The sequence below is a fragment of the Cervus canadensis genome, chromosome 11 (genome assembly GCF_019320065.1).
Source record: "Cervus canadensis isolate Bull #8, Minnesota chromosome 11, ASM1932006v1, whole genome shotgun sequence".
Lineage (NCBI taxonomy): Eukaryota > Metazoa > Chordata > Mammalia > Artiodactyla > Cervidae > Cervus > Cervus canadensis.
In genome coordinates this window covers 50,325,836-50,342,023 of record NC_057396.1, presented here as the reverse complement: position 1 = coordinate 50,342,023, position 16,188 = coordinate 50,325,836, and positions in this window count along the sequence as shown.

Genomic DNA, 16,188 nt, shown 5'->3' with positions numbered 1-16,188 from the left:
TTGCTCGAGGTCGCCGTCAGTTGTCAGTAAAGGAAAAGAGGGGCGGAGTCCGACTGGGTAGACCGGCGGCTGGGCTCCGGTGTCACGTGCAGGAGGCAGGAGAGTCACCTGATTAGTGAGAGTCAGTTTTGGGAGCCACTTCCGCCCTAACCTAGTTGCCATGGTAACCGGCCTCTCTGGGAGGGCGGGGACCCATTTGGCGCCAGCTGGGGCGCGATGGTGTGTCTGTCTGTAGTTGCAGATTCCCTGAACAATTTTTTCCTAGAGGCTTCCGCCAACGTGTGAGGATTGAAAAGGAATACTTTATGGTTCGGCAGAAAGCCACCATGCAGGATGCCCTGAGACCAGAAACTTGTCGGGCAATGTCGCCAGCTCCACCCACGATCAATTCCAACCCATAAGTCCCCGCCCCTCCGCATACTCCAATTGGTAGGATGAGCCAGGCACTCGGGATGCTGTTTCATTTATTTGAGTGGGTTGTTTATGCTTTCCCTGGAAAGCCTTTTTTAGGTACTTTGCTCCTCCTGACTAATGCTTACTTAGCCATCAAATTTCATGTTGTGTTGCGATCCCAAAAGGCTTCTCAGACTCACTGTGGGACCCTGCGTTAGAAAACTTGCCTCTACCACATTCCTGATTATTCTATTGCATTCAATTGTATTTTAATAAGTGTGTAACACACTTGGACAGTCACACATACCCTTCCCGCAAGCACACACTGTTAATTTCTCAAGCAAAAGAACTTTATCTGATTCTTTTCTGGATTCCCAGTACCTCGCAGAGAATCAGGACGTGTTTTTGAAGCAAAGGCACAATTTAAATGACACCTCTTCTGTGAAGACCTCCTTGGATTATAATGATAGCATCTATAGAATTGCTTCTATAATAAATATTGAGTCATTCTTCAGAATAATGATCTTTTACCTCCTTTGCTAATTTCGCCAACACCCTGACTGATCAGCAGAAAGAACAGAGTATTTTAGGCTCAGACACAACAGGAATCAGAAACTTAGAATCCTGGCTCTCCCAGCTGTATGTTCCTAGGTAAGCCAGTTCCCCTTCTCAACTTTAGTTTTCCCATTTGTAAAATAGTAACAAGGTTGCTTTGAGGAGTAAATAAGCCATTGTAGACATAGTGCCCAGTGCGGGACCTGGCATATAATAATTGCACTAAAAATATTTAATAAGATAAGCATGCTATTTTTCAAGGTAGAATGTATGGTAATGTTGCCTGAAGACACTTTGGATCTGACCCCAGAGATGGCTAATATATGTCACACTGTCTCCTGTTCATGGCTAGAGCCCAGGGTATGCAGTCAGGTGTTTGTTGAGCAGGTAGTAATTGAGAAATCCCAAATCTCATCAGGTTCCACCATCTGCTGGAATTTCATAGAAGACATTTGTCTGTTTCTAAGCTATATTAGTTTCCTGAAGCTGATGTATCAAATTACTACAAACTGGGTACCTGAAAAAGACAGTTAGTTATTCTTTCACAGTTCTAGAAGCCAGAAGCCCCAAATCAAGGGGCTTAGTCCTGGGTCTGAACAGGGAATGTGGGAGCCAGAGAAGACACTCAGATTTCACAGGTGAGATGACATTTAACCTGGGTATTGGAGGACCAGTAAGAGTTCACAAGCAGGGAGGGATGAAAGGATGTTTCAGCAGAGAGAGCAGGAGTGATTTTCCACAGCCTTTACTCTGCATGAGGCAAATTACTGGATACCGGAAATACAGAACTGAAGTAAATAATCCTTCACAGACTTTTCCACCTACATGCCACAAACCCTAGGAGAGCTGGCACTCACCCCTAGGGACATGGCAGAAAACTGAAATAGCCTGCTGAGTATGTGTTCAATAAATGCTGCCTATTATTACTTTTATGTGGACTATTTCATTCTAAAGACTCTTGTATTATTTTGGGTCTTACTCCATCATATGGCTGTACTTGTTTCAACATTAAAATATTTTTACTCACTTAGAATCAAGTTATTATAATATTTTATAGAGTGTTATTTATAGTGTTATATACTAGAAAAACAAGTATTCAAGTATAAGGAGCATGAATTTAAAAGGTGGCCAAATACAGTATACATGCTATGGTAGAAGAAACATCAAGGTCAAGTGGTAATGGACTAACAGGCTCTACAGGGGCTGGTGGGCAAGGTCAGAGCAGGCTTCACAAAGATCTTAAAGGTTGATTAGAAGCTTGATAGGTAAACAACAGATGGTTAGAGCCATTTGGTTCAGGGATGGCTCCTGTTTTAACAGCTAATTAGTACCATGTTGCGTACTAAAATCAAAATGTCAGTTTGTAGAACCAAAAAGCCAAACTTGTCCCAATACACTTTGCATCCTCTTCCTCCACCCTCTTCATTCTCCAGATCTCCTGGGTGTGATGCATTAGGTAAATAAATGCAAGGCAGAGCAGATTGGTATTTCTATGTCTTGAATCTAATTAAATTAAATCTACCCCCTTCCTTTCAACAAGAGAGAGTCCTCTCTCTCTCCCATTCACTTACTTATTTAGTCAAGGACCAAACCTCTACCAGGTGGCCAGCCTTGTTACTACATTGACAGAAACCATGCAAATAGAATCCCTGACTGCAGGGAGTTTACAGATAGCTTCAGCACAACATGGCAAGTGCCGTCACTGAGATGATAAAGCATAATGGAAGCACAGAAGAGGACATTGCTAACTGCAATGTGTTGTGCAGGAAGGCTTTCTAGAGGAGAAAGAGTATTCTAGGCAGAAGGAACAGCATGAGCAAAGGCATGGAGGCAGAAGACACAACATTTGCATAGTCAAACAGGGCTGAAGCCAAAACTGCCTGGAGGAGCGACAGGCTAGAAAAAGAAGGTGGGGCAGGTGAAAAGAACCTGACCACCAGGCTAAAGAACTTGAGTTTAATCTTAGGCAACAGGAAGTTGTTTAGAAAGATCCTCAGGCTGCCTTGGAGATGCAGCTTTGAAGGGGCAGGACTAGAAGAGCAAGACTCTTGCAGAAAGTCAGGGGAGAATTGTAAAACAAAGAGGCCGTTCCCCAAAGAGCCTGTACACACCCAACAAGTGTGTGTACACTGAAAGGCAAGTCCCCAGGCAGCATTTCTCCTCCTTTCTCAACCCTTCAAGGTCATTTTCTCCAAAGAGGCTTCCTAGATGTAAGCTAATAGTGACTACCTTCTCTAGGTTCCCACAGCAGCTGCCTGATCGCTCTTAGGGCAGGTGTTCATGTGCCTTGTCATATACTGAGAGGTTTATATTTGTCTAGCCCATTCCACTCTGGACTTTTGTTCTTGATTTCATTCTACAACCCCAGCATCCTGACACAGAGGCTCCATCAGCTTCAGTGAGCAAATGACTGCCTGAATAAAATCATTGAATGCCTGAATGCTTGAGGAAGTGAATGTTTGGATGACACGGGACCTCATACCCCCCACACTGGACACAGCCCCAGGGAGAGGAAATGAGCTTGTCCAAGGTCACTCAAAATTTGTAGCAAAGCTGAGACAAAGACTCAAACCTCTTGCCCCTGAGACTAGCGCTTCTTCCTAGGTCCCAGTGGTTTTCACAGTGTCACAGACTATATTTGTACCAACTGAGAGCACATGAGTTGGTGAATTTATAGGCCAGCCCGGGGTGACACACACTGGATCCAAGTGAATCTAACCCAGGGGGCTGATTTAGCCAAAGTCCCCAGAGAAAGCTTTCTTTGGGAAATGACTTCTTCAGTGAGGTCTGAAGTATGAGTAGGAGTTAACTGGGCAAAAGAGGCTAGTGAGAGTAAGAGGAGCAATTTGGACAGAAGCAACAGCCTGAAGGAGCTATAAGGAAGGCCAGGTGGGAGTAGGCAGAGAGAGGCAGCCAGTGTGGAGGAGGAGGAGAACACTTTTGGAAAGAAATTATTTCAAAAATAAAAGAAAATCAAAGACGTCCTTTAATTTCTTTTATAATTTCGTGTTGCTTTTATGTGTAATTTCATATGGCAGAAGTGGCATTATTTTTTAGGTGCTCAGAGTTTCTGGAGTTTTAATCCAGCCTTAATGGCACAGAATGAAGCTGGAGATTCTGGCAGGGGCCAGACCTGCCAGGTGTTGTAGCCCCAGCGGAGTCTGACTTTGCTTGAGGCACATAGACTGAAGGATCTAAGCAAGGGGAGTGACATAATCTGATTTATGTTTTAGAAATGCTGCTCTTGCTGCCAGCTCAAGAGCAAATTTGAAAACTGCACAACTTAGATAGGACTAACCCAACTGCAACCCAGATTGGGACTTGAAAACACCTGATCTCAAGACTTAATGAAGCTCAGGTTCTTTGCATCTCTGTGCAGAAGGAATTCAAGGAGAGACAAAGTGATGGGTAAGAAGTGGATTTATTTAGAGATAAACATGCCATAGACAGAATGCAGTTTGACTCAAAAGGCAAGAGCGGCCCTGGGAGAAGCACTCCACAGACAATGTGTAGGTCATCTCACAGGTCGAGAAGCCTGGAAATGTGAGGTGATTATGAAACAGGAGGGAAAGGGGCAGGGCACAACCTTTAAAAGAATGACATAACCCTTGAGGATACGACATAAACTGGTTAGGACTAACTAGGTCCAAGATGGTAGAACGTCCAACTTCCGATAGACCTTGAGCCTCAGTATACACTCATCATAAAACATCAGCAAACTAAATGACATACCCACAAGTGCCATGAGGGTTCCAAGACCAACCACAAAGTTCAAAAAGTGGACAGTGGCCCAGTTCCTGGAAATCCGCATCTTGTCTCCCCAAACAGCTGGAATACTCCTCCCACTCATTAGCCTATGAAATCACCCACGCCTATAAAAGCTGACAGGGGCTTTCCAGGTGACTCAGTGGTAAAGGATCTGTCTGCAATGCAGGAAACCCAGGTTTGATCCCTGGGTCAGGAAGATCCCCTGGAATAAGAAATGGCAACCCACTCCAGTATTCTTGCCTGAAAAATCCCATGGACAGAGGAACCTGGTGGGCTACAGACCATGGGATTGCAAAAGAGTTGGACACAACTGAGCATGCATGCCTAAAAACTGACAACCCCATACCTTAGGGCCTCTCTCACCTTCTGAGATGGCCCACACTCTTGTCTGTGGAGTGTGTTTCTCTCTAAATAAATCCACTTCCTACCTATCACTTTGTCTCTCTTTGAATTTTCTATGATAAGACATCAAGAACCTGAACTTCATTAAACCCTGAGACCAGGTGTGTGATCTCAATGGAAAAACCATGGGTTCACCAGGATTCTTTGGCTAAGTGACTGATCAGGATTGGGCTGGAAAAAGTACAGGATGATCCTAGGACCTTTAGCTGTGCCAGAAAGTAAAGAAGTACTCAAAAAAAAAAAAAAAGAAAAGAAAAATGGAAGAGAGATGTCAAAGGGATACAGAAGCCAATTTGAAAGGACTCTGGCTGGCTCAATCTGGGGGAACTTGAACATCAAAATGAATAATAGAATGGCCGATAGCCCACTAAATAAAACATAGGGATTCATGAGTTTTTATTGGTATAATAAATGTCTCATTAGGAAAAAGATATTTACATGGTGATGAAATAAAATGTCTATTTTATGACAAAGTGAAAGTGTTAGTCACTAGTTGAGCCCACCAGGTTCCTCTGTCCGTGGAATTCTCCAGGCAAGGATACTGGAGTGGGTAACCATTCCTTTCTCTGGGGGAATCTTCCCAACCCAGGCTCCCAAATTGCAGGCAGATTCTTTATCGTCCGAACAACCAGGGAAGCCTTTTTTTTTTCTTTTTTTTTTTTTAATAGCAAGACAAGAAAAATTTAAACAAAATGTTCTTTGGCTATGTAGGCCTCCTCCCTCCCCCTTTTAAAGTGTATTTTGCACTTATATTAATTGTTGTCTCTTTAGGAGATAACAATTTCTCTTGACTTAATCAAGGGTCACAACTCCTTAGAAGCTAACCTTTCTTCTTAATCTTGTAAGGGGCCATGATGGCCTGTGAACTTGCTTAGATCTGGATTATATAAGCTGTCATAACACATTATTTAATGTATAGCCCTCTAAATTTGACCTCTAATAGATGGAACAGTTCTCAAAGGTTTTTAGGAGACAGGGTAGCTCAGATGGTAAAGTGTCTGTCTACAATGCAGAGACCCAGGTTCGATCCCTGGGTCAGGAAGATCCCCTGGAGAAGGAAATGGCAACCCACTCCAGTATTCTTGCCTGGAGAATTCCATGGACTGAGGAGCCTGGTGGGCTACAGTCCACAGGGTTGCAAAGAGTCGGACACGACTGAGCGACTTCACTTCACTTCACTTCCCAGATTATAATCCTATAATCCAATTTTTAATTAGATAAAGCCAATCCTTTTAACTGTCTCAAATTAAATTTTCCATTTCCTTCTTAGATTGTTCAATTTTTCATCAATGATAGTCTCAAAGTATGGAAAAAGAGTAACTTTACAGTGTAAAAGCCTGACAGTCCACCTTAATCAAATGATCAAAGTGAGTATCATGAAATTGAAATCATGTACCACCAGATGGGATGTAGTGAGAAAAATTCATCATCACTTATGTGAAATTTCTGCTAAAAATGGATAATCTGAATTAGTCATGAAGAAACTTGACACATAACAAAACTAAATAATGTTTTATAGAATATCTGGCCTGTAATCTTTAAGATTGTCAAGGTCATGATAGTCAAGGAAAGATTGGGGAAATGTTTCACATAAAAGGAGTGTGATACTGTGATTTATGGGCTTTCCTTGCGGCTCAGCTGGTAAAGAATCCGCCTGCAATGCAGGAGATCAGGGTTTGATCCCTGGGTTAGGAAGATGGCCTTGAGAAGGGAAAGGCTACCCACTCCAGTATTCTGGCCTAGAGAATTCCACGGACTATATAGGATTGCAAAGAGTTGGACACAACTGAGCGACTTTCACTTTCACTGTGACTTACAAGAAGAAATATATATTTGATCTTTGTTCACTATTCCTGGCATATACCTCCTAAAACTCTTATGAAACTGTTAGTTGCTCAGTTGTGTCTGACCGTTTGTGACCCCTTGGATGATAGCCCACTAGGCTCCTCTCTCCATGGAATTCTCCAGGCAAGAATACTGCAGTAAGTAGCCATTCCCTTCTCCAGGGGATCTTTAATGCCCCACAGGGGCACCTTTGTTTATAATATTTAGTTTTGTCCTCAGTTCCTGAAATAGCCTCAGAATATATACAAGTGAAATGGAGATATTTTGTTTCCATAACAAACCCCATTCACCACATGGGAGTTTATGTTAATAAAATGGCTTTTGGAAAGCCCTTAGATAACCTAAGGTTGGCAGTTGCCAGGGGAACCAAACCTGGTTAGAGGGAGGGGATTTTTAGACCCCTCCCACTCCAGACATCTTGGGAGGGGAAAGCCACTGAACAGTGACTTCAATCAACAATGGCCAACGATTTAATCAATCCTGCCTGTGTAATGAAGCCTCCATAAAAACCTGAAAGAATGGGGTGTAGAGGGAACACAAGGAAGTGCTGGGACGGAGACACACAGAGGTTGGAAGTTCTGCATTCCTTCCCACATACCTTGCTCTATGCAGCTCTTCCATCTGCTATTCCTGAGTGATATCCTTTTACAATAAACTGCTAATCTAGTGAGCAAATGTTTTGTTGAGTTCTGTGAGCTGCTCCAGCAAACTAATGGACCTCAAGGAAGCGTTTGTGGGAACCTTCAATTTATATCCAGTTGGTCAGAAACATAGGTAACAACCTATGCTTGCTATTGGTATCTGAAGTATGTGGAGGTGGGGTGGGGAGGCGGCGGTGGGTGTGTGTGTGTGTGTGTGTGTGTGTGTGTGTGTGTGTGTAGAGGTGGAGGGTTGAGAAGGGTGCAGTCCTATGGGACTGAGCCCTTAACCTGTGGGAGCCGATGCTATCTCCAGGTAGATAAGGTCAGAATTGAGTTAAATTGTAGGACAACCAGCTGTTATCAGATAATTGTGGGGAAAATCCTCATACACTATGGTGTCAGAAGTGAAGTAGTGACGCAGTGTTGAGAGTAGAGGAGAAACACAGGATTGCATTTTTCCTGTAGAATGAAATTTAAATAACATGTAAGTCTGAACTTGATTCTTTTGCTAAAATGGGCATATTAAGACAAATGGTGATGTCCTTGACTAATGTACGAGGATTGTGTTTCTGGATTAATTTAATGGCCTTCATGATTTTACTGTGGTATTTGTCTATAGGATAATGTTCTTGTTTGGTATGATGTGGCATCATGTCTGCAACTTACTCTCAAGTGGTTTGGGGAGAAAATTTTTTTTGAATGTTTCTGAAAATTTTTTTTTAATTGTACTTGCACCTTTTTTGTGAGATTGTTTACCATAAAGTGATAAAGAAAATTTTGTGATGTTCCTTGCATAGTAACTACTTTCCATAAACAAAATGAAAGGGAAAATGATTTTTCACAATATTTTGTTCATTAAAGTTCATATTTTAAAAAATTTAATAACTTATTGAAAGTTTGATATATGCCAGGCATTGCTGTAAGCAGTATGTGTGTACCCTTACCACAGTGCTAGAGATTACAGAGGTAAGGCAAGAGTTCTGTCACCTGCCTAAGGTCACATGTTTTGAGTTTTGAACTGGGATTTGAAAGCAGTCTAACTCCAGTGTTATTAATCCTACATTTTTCTACCTCAATAAAAGAGTATTACAATATCTCCCTCATGCTGCCAAGTAAGAGTTCTCATGTAGCAACTAAAGATGCCGAATGGTGCAACTTAGACCCAGCATGCGTGCTAAGTCACTTCAGTGGTGTCCGACTCTGCCTGCTCCTCTGCCCATGGCATTCTCCAGGGAAAAATACTGGAGTGGGTTGCCATGCCCTCTTGTAGGGGATCTTCCCGACCCAGGGATCGAATGGGCATCTCTTATGTCTCCTGCATTGGCAAGTTCTTTACCACTACTGTCACCTGGGAAGCCCAAGACTCAGAACAACCAAATAAATAAATAAATATTAAAAAATATATATATATGTATATGTGTGTGTGTGTGTTTAATCAGAGGAAAAAATACTTTGAATTGGTTTTGATGAAAGTGAAAGAGGAGAGTGAAAAAGTTGGCTTAAAGCTCAACATTCAGAAAACTAAGATCATGGTATCCAGTCCCATCACTTCATGGCAAACAGATGGGGAAACAGTGAAAACAGTGGCTGACTTTATTTTTCTGGGCTCCAAAATCACTGCAGATGGTGACTGCAGCCATCAAATTAAAAGATGCTTACTCTTGGAAGGAAAGTTATGACCAACCTAGACAGCATATTAAAAAGCAGAGACATTACTTTGCCAACACAGGTCCGTCTAGTCAAGGCTATGGTTTTTCCAGTGGTCATGTATGGATGTGAGAGTTGGAGTGTGAAGAAAACTGAGTGCTGAAGAATTGATGCTTTTGACCTGTGGTGTTGGAGAAGACTCTTGAGAGTTCCTTGGGCTGCAAGGAGATCCAACCAGCCCATCCTAAAGGAGCTCAGTCCTGGGTGTTCATTGGAAGAACTGATGTTGAAGCTGAAACTCCAATACTTTGGCCACCTGATGCGAAGAGCTGACTCGTTTGAAAAGACCCTGATGCAGGGAAAGATTGAGGACAGGAGGAGAAGGGGACGACAGAGGATGAATGGTTGGATGGCATCACTGACTCAATGGGCATGGGTTTGGGTGGACTCTGGGAGTTGGTGATGGACAGGGAGGCCTGGCGTGCTGCGGTTCATGGGGTCGCAAAGAGTTGGACACGACTGAGCGACTGAACTGAACTGACACCCTTGTTTCGATCAGTTTTTATAACAAACTTCTGCCCAGTACACATACCAAATTTCTTTTACATAATCCTGTTCTCTTCCTTGTAAACTCTTTCTCAAGCTATTTTTCACCACTTACTGCTTAAAGAGTTTTGGGTATCTTCATCTCATATTTTTATCATGCATACATACAATTGTATCTCCTACTTTTTAAACATAATATTACATTGGATGTAGGCACATTTAAAAAGCACCTTTTCACAGCTCTAAAATGCCATATGATTTTTGAGATTTCAAATTACTTTTGATGAAAACCAATTCAGTTCAGTTCAGTCGCTCAGTCGTATCCAACTCCTTGCGACCCCATGAACTGCAGCACGCCAGGCCTCCCTGTCCATCACCAACTCCCAGAGTCCACCCAAACCCATGCCCATTGAGTCAGTGATGCCATCCAACCATTCATCCTCTGTCGTCCCCTTCTCCTCCTGTCCTCAATCTTTCCTGGCATCAGGGTCTTTTCCAATGAGTCAGCCCTTCGCATCAGGTGGCCAAAGTATTGGAGTTTCAGCTTCAACATCAGTTCTTCCAATGAATACCCAGGACTGAGCTCCTTTAGGATGGACTGGTTGGATCTCCTTGCAGCCCAAGGAACTCTCAAGAGTCTTCTCCAACACCACAGGTCAAAAGCATCAATTCTTCAGCACTCAGTTTTCTTCACACTCCAACTCTCACATCCATACATGACCACTGGAAAAACCATAGCCTTGACTAGATGGACCTGTGTTGGCAAAGTAATGTCTCTGCTTTTTAATATGCTGTCTAGGTTGGTCATAACTTTCCAAGAGTAAGCGTCTTTTAATTTTATGGCTGCAGTCACCATCTGCAGTGATTTTGGAGCCCAGAAAAATAAAGTCAGCCACTGTTTCCACTGTTTCCCCATCTATTTGCCATGAAGTGATGGGACTGGATACCATGATCTTAGTTTTCTGAATGTTGAGCTTTAAGCCAACTTTTTCACTCTCCTCTTTCACTTTCATCAAGAGACTCTTTAGTTCTTCACTTTCTGCCATAAGGGTGGTATCATCTACATATCTGAGGTTATTGATATTTCTCCCAGTAATCTTGATTCCAGCTTGTGCTTCCTCCAGCCCAGCGTTTCTCATGATGTACTCTGCATATAAGTTAAATAAGCAGGGTGACAATATACAGCTTTGATGTACTCCTTTTCCTATTTGGAACCAGTCTGCTGTTCCATGTCCAGTTCTAACTGTTGCTTTCTGACCTGCATACAGGTTTCTCAAGAGGCAGGTCAGGTGGTCTGGTATTCCCATCTTTCTCAGAATTTTCCACAGTTTATTGTTGATTCACACAGTCAAAGGCTTTGGCATAGTCAATAAAGCAGAAGTAGATATTTTTCTGGAACTCTCTTGCTTTTTCCATGATACAGCAGATGTTGGCAATTTGATCTCTGGTTTCTCTGCCTTTTCTAAAACCAACTTGAACATCTCTGCCCAAACAAGGGTGTATAAAACTGAAAAGTGAAAGTCACTCAGTCGTGTCCAACCCTTTGCAACCCCATAGACTATATAGTCCATGGAATTCTCAGGCCAGAATACTGGAGTGGGTAGCCATTCTCTTCTCCAGGGGATCGTCCCAACCCAGGGATCAAACCCAGGTCTTTACTAGCTGAGCCACAAGGGAAGCCCAAGAATACTGGAGTGGGTAGTCTATTCCTTCTCCAGGGGATCTTCCTGACCCAGGAATCAAACTGGGGTCTCCTGTATTGCAGGCAAACTCTTTACCAGCTGAGCTACCAGGGAAGCCCATAAGGGGGTAGAGGAAGATCCTATTTTTCTCCTCTTAGTGACCCCATTATAATCTATTAAGTGAGAATTTCTTCCACCTTCTCAGAAGAATTAGATAAAAGTGTCAGTTGCAGCCCACTCCATGTAAAGAAAAGTGGAATATTTTACTGATGAGAAGACCAGACTCTGCCATCCACTGGTGAGTGACCTCTAATACATTGAAGGTCACTGTGTTAGTTTAAGCCATAAACTGGCTGGCTTAAAACAGCAGAAATTTATTCTCGCACAGGTCTGGAGCCTGGAAATTCAAAACTGAGGTGTTGGAAGGGCTATGTTCCCTCAGGACAACAATCTCTTCCCTCCTCGAGCCTGTGGTGGCTCCGGGTGTTCCTTGGCTTGTAGCTACTTAACTCCAGTCTCTGCTTCCATCACATGGCCTCTCTCCTTTTCCCTGTGTCTCCTCTTCCTTTTACTTTTAAAGACTTTTAATTTCCTTTTAAATACTTTTAATTCTCATAGGATTGAGAACCCTTCTAGATAATCCAAGATGATTTCATCTTGAGATCTTTAACTTAATTATATCTGCAAAGATTTTTTTTTCCAAATAAAGTCATATTCACAAGTTCCAGGGAATAGGGCATGTCCATACTCTTTTGTGGGCCAGTATTTAGCCCACCACACCATTCCTATGTAAAGCCTGCCCCGCTTTTCTCTCAGGCCAGCCTGCCCAAAAGATGGAGAAATTAAGTTGGTATTAATTTAAACTAGATTGTCTTAAATCAAGATGTTAATTGTAATCTCCAGAGTAACCACTAAGAAAATAACTCAAAAATATACAGTAAAAGAGACAAGAGAATTAAAATAATGTATTAGAAAATACATGTTTAACACAAACGAAGGCAGGAATGGAAGGAAAGTGAAAATAGCAAAATGACAGATGTAAAACCTACCTTAGTAATTACATGAAATGTAATTAACATTCCAGAAGGCAAAAAGTAGAAGTGTGTATTTTAAAAAGTCCAACATTATTATGTCTACGAAAACACAATTCATAGTTAAAGACACAGACAGGTTGAAAGGGAAAGGATAAAAGATATTCCATGCAAATAATAACCAAAAGAGACCTAGGCCTATATTATACTAATACAAGCTACACAAAACAGATTTTAAGAAAACTCTGAACACCATTAAAAGAAGCTAGAGAAAACTTAAATGAATGGGAAAACATCCAGAACATTTAATACTGTTAAAATGGCAACATTTACCAACTTGATCTGTCCCTTCAAAGGCAATCACTATCAAAATCCTGGCTGCATTTTTTGCAGACATTAATAAGCTGATCCAAAAATTCATGTGGGCTTCCCAGGTGGCTCAGAAGGTAAAGAATCTGACTGCAATGCACGAGATGAAGGTTCAATCCCTGAGTCAGGAAGATCCCTTGAAGAAGGGAATGGCAACCCACTCGAGTATTCTTGCCTGGTAAATCCCATGGGCAGAGGAGCCTGGTGGGCTATACAGTCCATTGGGTTGCAAAGAGTTAGACAGGACTGAGCAACCAATACTTTCACTTTCCAAATTCATATAGAAATGCAAGAATAATCAAGACAATCTAAAAAAGATCAAAGGTAGGATTCACATTGCCTGATTCCAAAATTTATTACAAAGCTAATCAAGACAGTGTGCTACTAGAGTAAATAAACAAAAAGAGATCAGTGGAATAGAGCTGAGAATCCAGAAATAAACCCTTACATTTATGATCAATTGATTTTGGACAAAAGTGCCAACAGTTTTATGAGGAAAGAATGGTCTTTCTAACAAGCAGTCCCAGGATAACTGGATATCCACATGGAAAAAAATGAAGTGGGACCCTACCTCAACCATACACAAAAATTAACTCAAAATAGATCAGAGATCTAAATATAATAGCTAAGGACTCTAAAATATTTAGAAGAAAACATAGGAGTAAATCTTTGTAATCTTAGATTAGGCTGTGGCTTCTTTGATACAAAAGCACACAGTAGAAAAAACAAAACCAAAAACAAACAGAAAAAAACACTAGATACATTAAATTAACTTTCATGCTCCAAAGGACAAGTGGTACATCTGATTCATGAAACATGCTGCATCACAGATGTACCTTGAAAACATTATGCTAAATCAAAGAAGTCAGACACGAAAGGCCACCTACTGAATAATTCCATTGACATAAAATGTTTCAAGTAGGCAAATTCATATAGACAGACAGTAAGTTAGTGACTAGTCATTGGCCAGGGCCTGACAGGAGCGGTGGCAAGGAAGTGACTGCTAATTAATATGGGGTTTCTTTTGGTGGTGATCAAATTGTTCTGAAATTAGAGTGGTGTTCGATGCATAACTTTGTGAAAAGGATGGGCTTTATGATATGTGAATTATATCTCAAAAAAGCTTTTATTAAAAAAAAAAAAATAAGGAAGGCTGGCCACTTTGCTGCAGGAACAGTGAAGTGGAGAGAGGCCTGGAAACAGTTCAGTTTAATAGGTTTGGGAGACCCAGTAAGGGTGTGATGATGAAGACAATCACAGCTAATATTTCCTGTTGATGGAGAAGGATGAATACTTTTTATTTATGTATCACATATTTAGATACATATTATCTCACTCATTCAGTAATATAGATTATTCCCATTTACAGATGAGGAAGCTGAGGTTCAGAAAGGTTAAGTGACATGATAACGCAGCTGGTAAGGGCAGTGTCACAGGGTGGGTCCTGCTCTCGTGTATGTTATTAGGGAGGAGAAAGGAGGGGATGGTTTGAGAGACAAAAATGTGGCCTTCAGCATCAGCAGGCAGTATTGGAATGGGGCAAGGAAGGGGGAGGAGAGCTCACTAGGTCCAGAGGCTGTTTCTGCTGACAGTGGGCAGTACAGACATGTAGAACCTAGACAGGGAATATAAAAGGAGGCAAAGGTTTTTTTAAAAGATAAGTGCTTCACGTATATCTCTGCCTCCCTTATTATATTACAAGCACCTAAGAACAGGGGACATTCAATGTGGAAGCTGCTTATTTTCTGCTGGGAGGCATTTCTCAAAATGTTGATTTGCTGAGTGATAAGGGGCAAGACTGTTGGCCTTTCTGGTCCCAGTTTCTCAGGTTAGGAGGAATTGCTCATGATGAATGCTAAATTGCTATCTTTGAGCTTTGGAGAGTCTGTGATTTTACTTATCTCTGGCTTCTAGCCCCAGGTTGGAGCTAGATTAAGTGTCAAACTTCAAAAAGAAGGAAGGAAGCTGGGCAGCGTTTGCCTCAGACCTAGCCTCAGTGCCCCCTAGTGGCCATATCTGGGAACAACAAGCAGACCTTTGGAATTGACCTTCAGGCAGAGGGCATCACCGACTCAATGGACACGAGTTTGAGCAAACTCCAGGAGCTGGTGAAGGACAGGGGAGCCTGGAGTGCTGCAGTCCATGAAGTCGCAAAGAGTCAGACACAACTGAGCAACTGAACAACAACTGAGACGACACCCTCACTCCCGCCGTCCACAGGCAGTGGGTCTTCTGGAAAAGGAGATTCCAGTTCTCTCTTTTAAGGTAACAACTCCCAGCCCAAGACAATGTTCATAGCATTTACCTAGAGTACCCAACACACAGCTTAGAGTGGGGCTAGCCTCTGCTCTGCACAGGTGACTGCTAGACAGACACCCTTGCTATTTGCAGGGGATTGATTATAGGATCTGCCACCCCTATTCCAATCCCTCCCCCAAATGAATAACAACATTTGAGGATGCTCAAATCCCTCATAAAAAATACAGTAGTACAGCTGGCCCTACATATCTGCAGATGCAAGATCCATGGATACGGAGGGCTGACTATACATTGCCCCGGGTGAAGACGGCCCCTCCAACATTTGCAGCCTCCTTATTGCTCGTGTTCTTAAGTAGAGATGATGGAGTTTCTTGATGCAGAGTAGGTATTTAATCTTCACAAAATTAATGCTGAGAATACTGGGCTGTGTTTATAGGGGTAGCCTAGCTTAGTCTGAAGTCAGATGCTGAGGGTCATAGCTAGCCTCAGGCTGGGGCTGGTACAGGAGTTGAATTAGAAAACGGGCCTTTCCCCGATCCTAAAGGAAATGTCTGTTCTCTAACCCAGGCTCAGTGTCCTGAGGCCTAAGACCTGCCTGGAGCCACAGAATCCAGTCTCTGTCGGCCCCTCCAGGGCACCTCCTCTCTGCCCTGCCCGCCTCCCCACAGAAAAACTCTGGAGAAGCCAGCTCCCTGCCCTTCCATGGGAAGCCCCTTGCAGACCTCTCTACCTTTACCACTCTGTGGTTCAGATTAGCAGCCTCTCTGGTCTGCACTTTGCTACTTTGCCCTTCCTGGCAAATTTCCAGTCACCCATTAAGTCCCAGCTCAGGCTGGGGCCCCAGCTCACCAAGGACCACCAGTGTTGGACTAGGGGCCTCTCTGTCACAGCTCTGACCACTCTGAGTATCCTCAGCTGTTTCCAGCTGTTTGTTTCTGCTCCCAAGCTCACAGCTTCTGACAAAGAGAAATGGTCCCTGAGGTAAATGGTTGGGACAGGCATTGCATGCGTGCATTCTAAGTTGCTTCAGTCATGTCAGACTCTGTGTGA